Source organism: Penaeus monodon, chromosome 24 (assembly GCF_015228065.2).
Source record: "Penaeus monodon isolate SGIC_2016 chromosome 24, NSTDA_Pmon_1, whole genome shotgun sequence".
NCBI classification, from domain to species: domain Eukaryota; kingdom Metazoa; phylum Arthropoda; class Malacostraca; order Decapoda; family Penaeidae; genus Penaeus; species Penaeus monodon.
This window is the reverse complement of record NC_051409.1, coordinates 36,866,236-36,866,471: the sequence shown is the minus strand read 5'-3', so window position 1 is coordinate 36,866,471 and position 236 is coordinate 36,866,236.

The window sequence follows — 236 nt, the reverse complement described above, 5'->3', positions numbered from 1 at the left end:
CCAGTGTAGTCTATTCATTAGGATATTCATTTGATTTCATTTTCTTTCTACGTTTTCATTTCTTTGCATTCAATTTACTGTTTCTCCATATATAATGTACTGTTTCATTTCTTTGCATTCAATTTACCGTTTCTCCATATATAATGGAACTTTATGTAGGTATAGTAAAATTACTTAATTTTTCCTTTTTTCTTTTGTAATGGTATATTCTTTAGCTTCCGGATTTTGGGATTGAA